This window comes from Benincasa hispida, chromosome 2, assembly GCF_027475165.1.
Source record: "Benincasa hispida cultivar pf3 chromosome 2, pf3_genome.v1.1, whole genome shotgun sequence".
Lineage (NCBI taxonomy): Eukaryota > Viridiplantae > Streptophyta > Magnoliopsida > Cucurbitales > Cucurbitaceae > Benincasa > Benincasa hispida.
The window spans coordinates 37,040,249-37,053,904 of record NC_143479.1 but is presented as its reverse complement, the minus strand read 5'-3'; positions in this window follow the sequence as shown (position 1 = coordinate 37,053,904).

Below are 13,656 nucleotides of genomic sequence, written 5' to 3'. Positions count from 1 at the left end.
GCATCAGGAGTCGGGAGTTTGATGTATGTCATGTTGTGTACACGTTCAGAAATATTCTATGCAGTTGGAATAGTCAGCAGGTTTTAGTCCAATCCTTGATATAGTCATTGGACTGTCGTTAAGAACATCCTCAAGTATCTTCGGAGAATGAGGGACTATATGCTCGTGTATGGCTCTAAGGATTTGATTATTACTGGCTACACTGATTCTGATTTTTAAACCGATGTAGATTCTAGGAAATCTACTTCGAGATTAGTATTCACTCTGAATGAAGGAGCTATAGTATGGAAAAGTATTAAGCAAAGTTGTATCGCTGACTCCACCATGGAAGCGGAATATGTAGCTGTGTGTGAAGCAACTAAAGAAGCAGTATGGCTTAGGAAGTTCTTGACCGATTTGGAAGTAGTTCCAAATATGCATCTGCCATTCACCCTATATTGTGATAACAGTGGAGCAGTTGTCAATTCAAAAGAACTAAGAAGCCATAAGCGCGAAAAGCACATCGAACGCAAGTACCATCTCATCAGGGAGATAGTACACCAAGGAGACATGAACGACTTTGGGATCACATCGAATGCAAGTTTGAGTATATAACCAAAATGGTCTATAAGTATATGGATAGGATTAGGTACCTTATCTTGGGGACACTATGGATTTGGCCCACTTTGTATATTGATACAAACAATGTGATCCCAAAGTCGTTCATGTGGAGACATGCGAGTTGAGACATCCTATGCAAAAGATGTTTGTATAAGACCAGACCATGAAATAGTCACTTTTCTTTATAATGACCTTTTACTGTAAAAACTAACTATTTCAATTCGATGACCTAAGGTAACTCGATCTCAATCCTGAGCTAACTATGAACTACTGTTTATTCAGGATTATCCTTTAATCTACATGGGTGATGTGGCTCAACATCGCCGCTCAATAAGCCTCCCATTTTAGGGGTAAGACTGGATAGATAGTTGGGGGCATAATCTTGCAAGACGCAATTTTCTCCTACTCATCTTAAGGTTAGCAGTAGGTTGTTCACTTAAGTACTGACTTCTGATCTTGAACAAAGGTGCCCCACCTTCTCTATGGCCGAGAAGGACTCGGTTTATTGGTAAGACCATAAACCAATTGTTCATTAGAGGATCAGTGGAGACTTAAGGAGCAAGATGTATTACATAGGTAAAACGGTAATTTTAACCTAGCTGTAAATATGAATAACCTATGAAGGATCAACTTACTAATTATGGTTAAATCAAGTGGATAGAAATATATCTACAGTGAGGAGAGTGCAACTACTGAGCTATAGTGGTATGTCTCGATAGTTAACGAATATAGATTAATTTAGTTTAAAAAGTTTAGCCAATTAATTTCAAATCATTGGAATTCTAGGTTCATTAGGTTTCTTTACTAGCTCATAAAAGGATTAAACCTTAGAATAATGTATTGAGATAATCTGAAATGTTCAAATTCGGTTTAGGGTTTTGGATTATTATATTCCATATAATTAACATTTAATTAATGAATTAAACGATTTTGGAGAGTTGAAACTATTTAAATTTGATTTAAATATTAATTACATGAATGAAGACTCTAGATTAGGTGTTTTATTAATTTAATATTTGATACAATATTAAAATTGACTATTAAATTAATTAAAATAATTTATTTAAATAAATTTGAATTTAAAATTTTCAAAATTCAGATTTAATTTTTTTAAAAAAAAATTAATTCGATTGAATTAAATTGAATTAATATTAAATAAATTGGTGGCGGGGTTTTCCCACAATTTCCACCTAATCCTCAAGCTTAGTGCATTGCTCGGTGTCAATTTATGGAGAAATCTACTTGCACGATATATTTATATAAATGAGATGCCTTAAATCAGATTAATTCTCCATGCAATTGGCTGAAAATTATAAAAATTGCTACTAGTTTAAATTTCTCTGCATTTTTCACTCTTCATCTCCAAAATCCTACTCAATTTGGATCCTACAATCCAATCTAAGGCATGAGATTAGTCGAAAAGACCCTTGTAATGATCTACTTTAGATATTATTTGGAGCAATAAAATGAATTCATCAAAGATTGTATTCTTGAAACTCTATATTTTTTATATTTTCATGAACATACATGCTAATCCACTAAAATTGATTTAGTACGAGTGCTTAGGATTCTAATCGTTTCTGTGTGTTGAATGACAACGCCATCATAAACATTCATACATATTTTGTTTTTGTTTTTTTAACTTCCTTTATTTTTAAAATTTTGAAAAAAAATAAATACAAAATATTTTATCGAATTTCAAACTTTAAAGTTTATAGTACTAGGTCATTTAAGTTAAGCTATAATCATATTGACTTGCAATTTGGTATTTTTTTTGGGTTATTTTTAAATATAGAAAAATGAACTAAAATATTTATAAAATATAGCAAAATTTTAGAACTATCAATGTCCTAATATCATTGATAGTTCTAAAATTTTGTTATATCTTATAAATATTTTCAATAATTTTACCATTTGAAATAATTTCCTTAATTGTTTAATCCTTTCACCAATTGAAGTGTTCTAAAACTCACATTTCAAACATTTTTAAAAATTCACATTTCAAAAATTGAGTTTTAGTATCCTCCAAAATTTCTACCTTATCTGTGACTAAATTGTGATTAACAAAATAATACGATAATGTATATTTATTTAATTTTACAATATATACATTTATTTATATATTTTTTGTCTTTTAAGACATATTTGTATATTCATTCTTTTATTTATTATAAAGTAAACAATATTTGAACCACGATATTATATTTTTATTTGGAACTGAGATTTAAGGACCCCAAAATCTCTATCTACAACTCTAACTAAAAATAATTTAATGCATATTCATTTAATTTTAATTTACGGATCTTTATATCCCAACTAAATTGTGATTAAGAAAATAAGAAAATGATTTAAATACTTATTTATTTATTAAATTAAACAATATTTAGAATTAAAATACAATATTTGAATAACAAGTTTAATTGTTAGGTTTTATTTATTATTGAGATCATGGATCTTTCCATCCCAACTAATTGTGATTAACAAAATTCCAAAATAATAAATTAGAGCAGTTACAAGAATAACAAAAAAAAATATATTCTAAAAATGCTAAATTTAGCATTTTTTTTTTAATTTTACAAATATAACAAAGAAAAATATCAGAACCGTTTTCTATTTTTAACTATTCTAGTTTTACCCTGTTTGATGTATCAACATGTATAATAATAGTATATATGAAATACTTTATGTTTGATATATCAATTATCTGAAATATTTTATATTTAATATATCGATCAACTTATATACTTTATATTTGATAGATCATTCTATATTGATAAACCAAATTTACCATCTATTATGTCAAACTTATTAGTGAACAATGACTTGTATTTGTTATTACTCATGGAGTTAATTTAAATCTTATTGACTTGAACAATAATCATTTTGAATGTAAATTGATAAACTATCGGTACACCAATGTTGTAGTTGAAATTGAATTTTGAATGGGTGATCTACTACTTATGTACTGAATCAACTATATTTTTCAAGAATATCGATATATTGATCATATAAAAAATTATAGTTGAAATGAAATTTGAATTGATGTCAATATACTAGTAAAATACTAACGTTATAATTGAAATTTAATTTAGAATGAATCTAATTGATATACTATAGATACACTAATATTATACTTGAAATGAATTTTTAATTACTACCAGTAAATATACTAATGATACGTTACTACAAAATTTTAAATAAATTTTGCATGAATGTCGATAATCTACTATTACACCATTGTAATACTTAGAATTGCTTTTTAAACATATCATGATAATAATATTGATACACTAAAAATATTATTTTTTGACCTTTCATAAGTGTTTCAAAACTATTTTTATAGCATAAAATTCAGCCAACAAAATAGTATAGCAATGATCTAGAACAAAAACTATAACCTGAACTCCACCATACTCTTTTAGGTACCAAATGCCATTCACATTTTTAATGGATTTCTACATCAAAAATAATTTTGAGACGTTTAAACTAAAAGTAGTAAGATCATACTATAGCAACTTTTGAAATAATAAAAAAAGTTAACCAAAATTAAGAGTATTTTTTTTTTCATTTAGCTATATATAATTTTTTCATTTAGCCTTATATAATAATAAAAATTAATAATATCACAAGAAATTAGAGCCCTTGTGAATTTCAATCATTAAATTCCTTTTTTTTCTGAAGATGGAAAGAGATTTAGGGTTGCTTCCCTTGGAGAGGAAAAAGAAAAAGAAAAAGAAAAATAAATTAGTGAAGATGGAGACAAATCTTATCCCTTATTTTCTTCCTTTTTTTTCCTCCTCTTTTTATCTTTATCTCTTCTTTTTCTTTTATTTTTCTCCTCTTTTATCTTTATTTGTTTGTCTTTTCTTCTTGTGGTTTTATTGTGTTTATTTTCTATATTTTCTCTGTTTGAAGTATGGAGTCATTTATTCCTGTGAGGCAAGGACTGTGGAAGAAACTTATATGTATTTTGTTTAATTTTTTAAGTGTTTAATTTTAAAAATAAGTTAATTTTAATAATTTTGGAGTATTTGACAATCACTCAAAATAATTTTTGTTTAATGTTTTATTTTAAACCCTTTTTTTTAATTTAAATAAAAATAACTTTGTTGAAAAAAAAATTTCACTTATTTTAATGATAATGGTACTATTTCTGGCTTTTCAATTTTTGTGAAATATATATGTTTTATAACTTTTTAAAGAAAAAGTAGGGGTTTTTTTTAAATATAAAAAATATTTAAAAATATTTACCCTTCGTAGTAAAAAGTTTCAAAATATAAAGTATTTTTAAAAAAAAATTTTTTGCTAGAAAGTGTAAATATTTTTGGAATTTTTTATAAGAATTTTCCTTTTATTTTTGGCCTCTAATTTTTTATTTTTCAGTATTTTCAACTATAAAAACAAATGTTTGAACTTTTTTAGTTCAAAATTTGCGTGGAGAGATGGATTCAAACATGCATATGATCAGATAGACCATTTATTTATTTATTTATTTATTATTAAAATGCAGAGTAAATATCAAAAGATTTAAAGTCACATTTTATTTGTGGAAAAAATTAATAAATAATCTCCTGATTAAAAAAAATATTAAATAGTATTTTGTAATGGGCTAAATGTGAGATTTTTTTTTTTCCTTTAAAAAAATTAAAAGATCAAAAAGTAATTCCAAGATTTTACACTATAACGACATATAAAAACTATTAACCTAACATTTTGTATAGGGTTATTTTCAAATATAAGAAAAAGAACCAAATTATTTACAAATATAACAAAGTGCAATAGACTACTATTTGTATCTATATGTGTCATGATAGACATATAGTAATCTATCGCGGTCTATCATAAATAGATCGTGATATTTTACTATTATTTATAAATATTTTCATCAATTTTGATATTTAAAACAACTTTCCTTTTGTATAACTAGTTTATTACTATGTGCAACGTGATATGTGATTTTATTATATATTGATATTTATGTCTTATAATTACTTTTGGAATGACTTTTATTAATTTCTATAATTGATAAACTTAAATCGGCCTCTATCAAATTTTGCTAGTTTGTTTAAATAGTTTCGTTTATTTTTTTATTTTTGAAAATCCTCAATAAATTAAGGATGTGGAACCTTTAATTTATAGATATTAATCATCACATTTTTCCACATAATATAGATTATTATTTTATTGTTTATCACAAAAAAAAAAAAAAAAAAACATAACTATTATGATACCTCCCTAATGTGTGTGTATATATATATATGTGAATTTATTTGTTTGTTGAAAATGTATATTCGATTGTACTAAAAGAAACGTATATTCAGTTGCAAATATTTAGATGTTAACTAATTTACATTAGTATTTTTTAATTTCATATTATCTAGTAATTCAATTTTGTTTGCAAAGCTTTTTATTTTGATGAAATTATTAATTACTTGTAAAAAAAAAAGACTATAAATTAGTTACAGAAGCGTTATTAATAAATTGATTTTGGTTTACAAAAATTTAATTTCAAATCTTAATTTTTTCTTGAGAAAATTTCAAATCTTAATTTAAATCAAATATTAGTTTGTTTATTTTGTATCAACAGAAATCAATTTTACATTCAGATTAATTTCAATTAGAAATAATATAAAATCGGAAAAACATAGAAACATATATAGAATCCATTTGTAACTAGTATTTTTTTTTAATATTTTTATCCTAATAAATTTATGAAATCAAACCGATAAACGTTAATTGTGATATTAATTTGAAATTTGCATATTTGATAACATTGCGAGGGGAACAAAATAAAATAATCATTCATCTCAACCTCGAAAAAAAAAACTGTTTTTATATTTATGACATTTATTTATATATTAGGTATATTTGAATTTTTTTAAGTTAGGGTATTTTTGAAACTTTTGATAGTTCATAAGTATTTTTTAAACAAAATTTTAACAGTTTCAATCTAAAACTAACGACAATGATATTTTTGAATTATTTTAGTTTGAGGATATTTTTAAACTCTTGAAAGATCCATGGTATCTTCGACAAAGTACAAAATTCAAAGGAATTTTTTTATAATTTAACATTTAAGAATTTTGAATTGTACTCTCGATTATGTAGTTTTATTAGACATCTGAATGGAAATTCTACGCGACAGTTTTAATAGAAATTCTAAGATGTTGAGGATTGAATTGAAATTTAACTTTAAAAGATAAAAATAAAAACGTTAAAAAAATTACTGTTTCATTCAACAAAAAAAAAAGACACCAAAAACACTTCATAATTCATGGGAAATGGACTTTAGACAAATCAAAGAGATCCAAAATCTATGAGTACTAAAGTAAACACATTTGTCAGGAAAATTGTAGATTTAAATATTACAATCCATAGATATGTTTTTATTGGGTTGGTGGGTCAAAAAAAAAAATAATTTTAGTCAAATAACAATTTTTTCCAAAAATTAAAAAACCAGTTTAATTTTTTTTATTGTCACATTGTATTTGATAAACTAAAGAGCTTGCTAGTTTGAATTACCATGACAAAATTTTCTAACAGCAAAAATATTGGTTGATATTTTATATCAAGAATAAAATATTACTCAGCAAGTCGATATATTTGTAAATTGAAAAGTTCGACATGTTAGCATAATTACTTCAAATCTATATTGAATAGATTAATCTTAGGATCATTCATTTTAAATTGCCAAGAATAAATTAACAAACTAGATTCTATTGAGATTGATGATACCTTCAAGATGACGATGACTTTAAGATGACTACAGTCTTCCTCAACCAAAACTCTGAATGCCCTTAATGGGATTTCTCTCTAGTTGGGATTCAAGAAAGACTGAATGCGTTGTTTTGGTATATCGGGGACCATAGCCCTAAAATCTCTTGATATAGTAGCTCAATTAGGGTTCCCATTAACCTTAATTAATTAGGAATGAGTTTTTACCTATTAAGTCCATAGCCGATTAGGAATCTAGGACCTTAATTAATTAGCTCACATAATAGGGTCCAATCTAATAAAATAAATATCAATCCACATACATAACCCATACTTTAATTATATGTATTATTATTTAAATATGTCTAATAATCTCCCACTTGTGTTGTGTATGTGTACCTAAGTAATTAAATCACATAAACATTAAGTGCGCATAAACAGGTTATTTCAATAATAAAATTCCCGTTTAGTTCAATCTGATCTATCTCCTGTATTAGCACAGAATCAAAGTGGCTTTCATCACTACCCTTGTAACTAAATCTTCCTTGATCACCAATGCCAATACATTCAATGACATAAATCAAGTATAGATGGATAGCATGAAAACTATATGCAAAGTGATCTAGATCATGTCTGTTTCCAACTGATCCAAATTCCTTTAGTGAGATCATTCTTAAAACTTTATGTTAAACCGCATGCATGATAAACGAGTTCAAATAATAAAACATAAATCAGCAACTTTATTCTATATAGAAAATAAATTAAGGTCAAAGAACATCCTCAATAACAAACTCCCACTAAACTATAGAATCAGAAAAGTAATTAACACCCATATGAGCAACATGCTCATGAACAACTTTAGGTGGTAAACCTTTAATCAGTTGATCTACCACCATAGAGTTTTTCCTATTGTTGGAACCTGTGAAGGCCCTAAGCGGAAATATGGATCGGTCCCAATTTCAATTTTACATCGAATGAAAATTATAGATCATGAATTATGCAATAACACAAAATTTATAGCATGCTATCAAAATTAAACAGAAAGGAAATTAGGGTTTCAAGTAAACTTATCCTTGAAGAATCGTTCTTCTTCACGAATCCTTTTCTCCAATCACGATCTACCACGAACCAAAAGACCTCCAATAATGAGGACACCACCATAATAAAACCTCATGTATTCTCTATTGGGATGAGAATCACTGAGGAGTTTTATGGGCTCTTAGATTTTTGGAGAGGGAGAGATTGAGAGGAGAGAAGAGTTTTCTTGGAAGGGTTTCCAGAGTCTCACACATAAATATTGAATCTCCTATATTCTTTTCTGTGAAGAAGAAGAAACCAGTCAATCACGCACCACTCACCCACGTAGAAGGTTGATATATTAGGGGAGGGAGTTAGAAAAAACTCCCTCCATTTTAAATTCAAAATTTATAATAAAATTAATTAAAATTAATTTTAATTTATTTAAAATATATAATTATACATTAACTAACTTAATATATAATATATACTTACTATATGTTATATCCAATATAACATATAACCTATAGTTTATATTATATCAAAAACAATAAAACCTATAGTTTTTATTCTCTCATTAATACATGGTATTTAATATAAATCTCATTTATATTAAATTTAATTATATGAAATTAATTCACATAATTAATATTTAAATCATATTCAAATATTTATTTCCTCTCAAATAGACTTTATATTATAGTGTATCAAATACATTATAATAATTATATCATATATAATTAAGTAAAATTAATTGTATCGCATATAATTAAATCCCTCAATTATTTGAACAATTGAAATGAATCCAAAACTGATTCTCATTAAATACTTGTTGAGCTACAGTGGGAACGTCATAGACTTGTAGATTGAAGCTCCAATGGTACTTGAATAATTAATTAAACTTCTTTAATTAAATTATTCAACATCTATTATCTGTCGGGTATTCCATTAAAGACCGACAACTGCACTCTTTGCACTAAAGATATATTTCTATGTCCATTGGATATAACCAGTCAACAGCGTGATGACCCTTCACAAATTGCTCGTAAGTATAGCTAGGCCAAAATTACCGTTTTGCCCCTATTATTACATCTAACTCCTTAAGTACCACTGATCCCTCTAATGAACAATAAGGCATAATCCTATTGGGTTTTATGTCCTAAAACTCGTGGTTCGTAAACAATTGACCTTATTCTAAAAATTCAATAAGTTGTTATTGAATATATTGTTTTTTAGAATTTCAATAAACCTATAAGTCCCTTGACTATTGCATGAGTACTTGAACTTTATGTAGAGACATACAAGTGGGTCAAGTTTGAGTAAATAGTCAAAATGATCTATAGTATATGAATAAGGTTGGATGCCTTATTCTGGTAACACTATTGGATGCGGCCTACTTTGTAGTTTTTACAAAGAGTTGTAAAGTGCTACAAACGATGTGATCCTAATTCGTACATGTTATGACATGAGGAGTGGGGGCATCCTGTGAAAATGAGTTTTGTACAAGATCGGACCACGAAACCAGTCACTCTTATTTTATAACGTTGTTTACTGTTTAAGACTGACTATTTCAAAGCGATGACCTAGGTAACTTGACCTTAATCCTGAGTTAACTATGAACTTCTATTTGTTCGAGATTATTCTTTGATCTGGAAACAGTGAGAGTAGACCAACGTCTCTGCTCAATAAACCTCCCATTTTGGGGATAAGACCGGATGAATAGCTGGGGACATAGGGTGCAAGACGAAATTCACTCCTACCTAATTAAGGTTAGTAGAGAAGTTGTTCCCTTTAAGTGTTGATTCTGGGTCTTGAACAAGAGGCCTCACCCTCTCCTTGGCCCAAGAGGGATTCGATTTATTGATTGGATCACAAATCAACTGTTCATTAGGAAATCAGTGGGACTTAAGGAACAAGAGGTAATTTCAGGGATAAAATAGAGATTTGACTCAGCCGTTATTACGAACAACCTGTGAATGGTTAACTTACTAATCATGGTTATATCGAGTGGACATAATATATCTATAGTGAGGGGAATTCAGCTATGGCCTTTAGTGGAATCACCCTTTAGTTAACGGATGAGAAACGAAAGAAGACTTCCATCTCCAAGTTTAACTCAGACGTAGCTCGCTTCTTTTTGGGTGTGAAGCAGTGTCAAACCAAACGGATCGTTGGAGCCCATGACCTGTAGATCTGCGAGGTCCCCCTACTAGCTCATAAATGAATTAGCTCTAGAGTAGCATGATAAGTTAATTTGAAACGTTCAAATTGGAATTAAATGAAATTGGAGAATTAATATTTAAATATGATTTAAATATTTGAAGATGGAATTATGTAAAAATTAATTTAATATTTGATATTAAATTAATTAGAATTATTTAAATTGTTTAAATAATTATTTATTAATTTTAAAACTAATTTATGAAATTAATTTTGTAAAATTAATAATATTTTCAATTTTATAAGAAAAATGGATTTATGAAATCAATTATCAAAAAATTGAAAAAGAGAGAAAAACACAAAAATGGAAAATAGGCTTTTTCCATTACTTCTTCAAGTTGCTCATTAACAACCCACCATCTTCAAGCTTCATTTACTCCAAGCATGAGTTGCATCTCATGCAGCAATTCTCTTTGCATGAGTGTCTGCAATAAATTGAAGAGATTAGAGTGTTTTTGAGACAATGCAACCGATCAAATTTTTATGAAAAATTCGTGAGAAGAAAAGAGTTCTTCCATTGGGTTGCTACTGTGAGCTTATCTCCATATTCCCTTAATTCAGGCTTATTTGGAGTCCCACTACTCAATCTAGAACACCAAGAGGATAGTAGGGAAGATCTTGAGGTGGTTTACAATAAGATTCAGAGGAGATTTGCAGCTGGATTCAAGCTTTGAGGAAGTTCTACAAAGGTATGTCATGAAACTCATTTATTTCTGTTGAAGCATGCTTTCATTTCTACCTAAATTAATGAATTAGAGTGCTTATGGATGCTGGTCACTTTCGCTGTGTGATGGTACGTTCCAACAATTGGTATCAGAGCATCATATAAGCATTCAATTCGGTTTAATTTTGGTATGGTGGATGTTTTATATGAGTTATATGAAATTGTTGTACTGATATGGTTGTTTGAGCTTTGGCTTTTAATTTCTCTTTGATTTCTCAATTAAATTTGTAATTGGCTCTTGCTTGATGAGCTTATATTTGTTCCCAAGATTCTATAATTTATTTAGAGTCATTAGAGTTGAAATTAAGCTGTAAATCGAAGAAACAAGTGAAGTGGCCGCATTGCAGATTCCAGTTTATCAGTCTCTATTCATGTCGTCGTTGAGCTTCAGTAGCTAGATGATCGTTTAGCTTTATGCGTTAGATGATGTGAAGAAAATCTAAACGATCGTGTAGCTTCGGGCGTTGGTCGTTGAGGTGTTGTACACTAGAAGATCGTGTACCTGTGGGAGCTAAGCGGTGCGTTGTATTGTTATACGATAGCACTACATGACCGTGTAGCTTCAGGTGGGAGTTAAACGATGCATTGAAGAGCTATGCGATAGCGCTACATGATCGTTTACCTCCATGCGGCCGCTAAGCGATGTGTTGAAGAGCTATGTGATAACGCTACACGATCGTTTGGTGACCAATTTTTCTACTCAACAACTTTTGTGGTGACCAATTTAGGAGCAAAGTGGGACAACCTGTCAAATTTTAATCATTTTCTTCAACAGTCATATGGTCTTGCTTTAGGTCTAAGAATTCTTGCTGCCTGGCATTCCTTAGGCTAGTAAAGAAATATTTCATGTAGAAGCGTTCTTTGAACTGCTTGCATGTTATTGATCCAGACTTGGCATCTATCATCCTTTCAGCAAACTGCCATCAGATTGCGACATTATCAGTGAGCAAGAAAACAACGCACTACACCTTTTGATCGTCCGAGCACTTCATGTAATGAAAGATCATTTCTATAAAGGATAACCACGACTCTGCCATGGTAGGGTCTTTCAATGACTCATTAAACGTTCGGGGATTATACTTCCTGAAATCCCTCAATTGCTTGGCCTCAGTGAACATATCCTACAAATTCTGTTGTTGAACAGGGCCTTGGGAAGCAAGAACCTCCTAAGACGGTGCTCGTTGGGCTAACACCTCATCCACTATACTTCTAAATCTTTCTTCTAGCTGGATTGTCATTGCAGCAAGATCAGCTTGGGTGACGGGTGCATCAGGAGGGTAGGTGCACTGATGTTTGTCCTTCATTCTCAGCAACATCTTCAACGGGTGGGTGAAATCCACCCCTTTTACCAGTTCTTCCTCTTCAACCATCCTTTCTTGTACTTCAGCATAGCGACATTTCCTAATATTCACAATCGATATCTTTCAATTCTCAATTAAGGAAACGATCTAATATTACCTTTTAAGAAAATGGCAAGGTCATACACGTAAAATTCAAAACATCTTAATAAGAACCATACCTAGCGAGGATGAAGGATCCGTAAATGGCCATAAGGGACACATAACCTAAACTTACATCATAAGTCAATCTACAGAATCTAAAGCTTATGCTCTGATACCAACTATAACGACCTGACATTTCGAGATCTCTAACATGGACTATTACTCATAAATGCACATCTAAAACCCAAACATTTTGACCATTGTGGAAAATAAAATTTATTAGAAAAATAATGACAATTTCTAAAATAATCTATAAAATTAATAAATAAATAAATAATTAAAACCATTGTTCGGGGCCCCTAAAATAGCTAAGAAAAATTAACATTCAAATATATAAAATTTTCGACCAACACCGAGTTCCAAATCAAAACCTTTAAATAAGTTTAAAATATAAACAGGCAGAAGCAGTTTTCTTGTCCCATATGACACGACATGAGCCTCTCTTGTCACTCGTTGGTCTATTCTTGTCCTTACTTGAAAAGCATAAAATAAGAAAGGATGATTATGAAATACTCAGTAAATGACCCATTACTAGGGCCATTTGAGTGAAGACCCAACCTAACATTGACATAATGTACATACCATAACATAGCATGACATAGGTATAAAATAGTGAACCCGAAGGTCCATAAACATAGTATAAGTAGTGATCCCGAAGGATCACAAAACATGACATTGGTAGTGATCCCGTAGGAATATAAATTAGTCATAAATGGTTAACCAAGTGGTTCACAATCATAAAGTGTACATAGCCCGATAAGAGAGTTAACAGTCACCCCTTAGCCTAGCATGCACACAACAGTCAAAGAGGCTTAAACATAAAGTCTTAGTTCATGGCTTTCCAACGTATCCCTAATGGTCTTGATATCTCATAGCTTA